The sequence below is a fragment of the Triticum dicoccoides genome, chromosome 6B, assembly GCF_002162155.2.
Source record: "Triticum dicoccoides isolate Atlit2015 ecotype Zavitan chromosome 6B, WEW_v2.0, whole genome shotgun sequence".
Taxonomy (NCBI): Eukaryota; Viridiplantae; Streptophyta; class Magnoliopsida; order Poales; family Poaceae; genus Triticum; species Triticum dicoccoides.
In genome coordinates this window covers 36444423-36444749 of record NC_041391.1, presented here as the reverse complement: position 1 = coordinate 36444749, position 327 = coordinate 36444423, and positions in this window count along the sequence as shown.

Sequence of the window (327 nt, the reverse complement as noted above, 5' to 3'; positions counted from 1 at the left end):
CCTCTTTTCGGCAGCCCAAAGGGCGGGAAACGAGGACCTTTGGTCCCGGTTGGTGGCTCCAACCGGGACAAAAGGCGGGCATTGATACCGGTTGGTGGCACCAACCGGTACCAAAGAGGGGCATTGGTACCGGTTGGCGCCACCAACCGGTACCAATGGACCCGTCTATTTTTTTTATTTTTTGCAACTGTTTTTTAGTGGATTCTTTCTGCAGTTGTTTTTTTAGTCCCACCTCGCCAAGCGAGAGGCAGTCGCGGCTGTTTACAAGCCCTGAGTGCAGAGACGATGAAGAAGAGGCTCAATGCTCACCTGCACGTTGGTTAGCTT